Source organism: Oncorhynchus gorbuscha, linkage group LG20 (genome assembly GCF_021184085.1).
Source record: "Oncorhynchus gorbuscha isolate QuinsamMale2020 ecotype Even-year linkage group LG20, OgorEven_v1.0, whole genome shotgun sequence".
NCBI classification, from domain to species: Eukaryota; Metazoa; Chordata; class Actinopteri; order Salmoniformes; family Salmonidae; genus Oncorhynchus; species Oncorhynchus gorbuscha.
The window spans coordinates 35,845,780-35,846,971 of NC_060192.1; positions in this window are offsets into that span (position 1 = coordinate 35,845,780).

The window sequence follows — 1,192 nt, forward strand, 5'->3', positions numbered from 1 at the left end:
GCACTGTTCCACAGACAGTTTCAATACACATACATGGAGAAAACACCTCTACAACAGACTCACATGTATTACTGCACTGTTCCACAGACAGTTTCAATACACATACATGGAGAAAACACCTCTACAACAGATTCACATGTATTACTGCACTGTTCCACAGACAGTTTCAATACACATACATGGAGAAAACACCTCTACAACAGATTCACATGTATTACTGCACTGTTCCACAGACAGTTTCAATACACATACATGGAGAAAACACCTCTACAACAGATTCACATGTATTACTGCACTGTTCCACAGACAGTTTCAATACACATACATGGAGAAAACACCTCTACAACAGACTCACATGTATTACTGCACTGTTCCACAGACAGTTTCAATACACATACATGGAGAAAACACCTCTACAACAGACTCACATGTATTACTGCACTGTTCCACAGACAGTTTCAATACACATACATGGAGAAAACACCTCTACAACAGATTCACATGTATTACTGCACTGTTCCACAGACAGTTTCAATACACATACATGGAGAAAACACCTCTACAACAGATTCACATGTATTACTGCACTGTTCCACAGACAGTTTCAATACACATACATGGAGAAAACACCTCTACAACAGATTCACATGTATTACTGCACTGTTCCACAGACAGTTTCAATACACATACATGGAGAAAACACCTCTACAACAGATTCACATGTATTACTGCGACTGCTTATTACGGCAATTTTCCACAGAGAGTTTTAATACGAATTGAATAGACTGAATAGAAGGGAAAAGCAGAAAAGAATTCTAAAAACAAAACTTTTCATTATTTAAACTGTAGCATGGTCTACACTTAAGCAATCAAATCTGGAACCTGTCATTCAACAGAAGCACTTATATTCTTTCTTGAGCACAACATTAAAAAGCAAGGAGTCATCCAATAGTGAAATGAATGGTTATCTAAGCAAAAAGGCCAGAGGGGGTGTGGTATATGGACAATATACCACTCTTAAGACGCAACACGGAGTGCCTGGATACTACAGCCCTTAGCCGTGGTATATTGGTCATATACCACAAACCTCCAATGTGCCTTATTGCTGTTATAAACTTGTTACCAACGTAATTAGAGCAGTAAAAATACTTGTTTTGTCATACTTGTGCTATACGGTCTGATATACCATGTC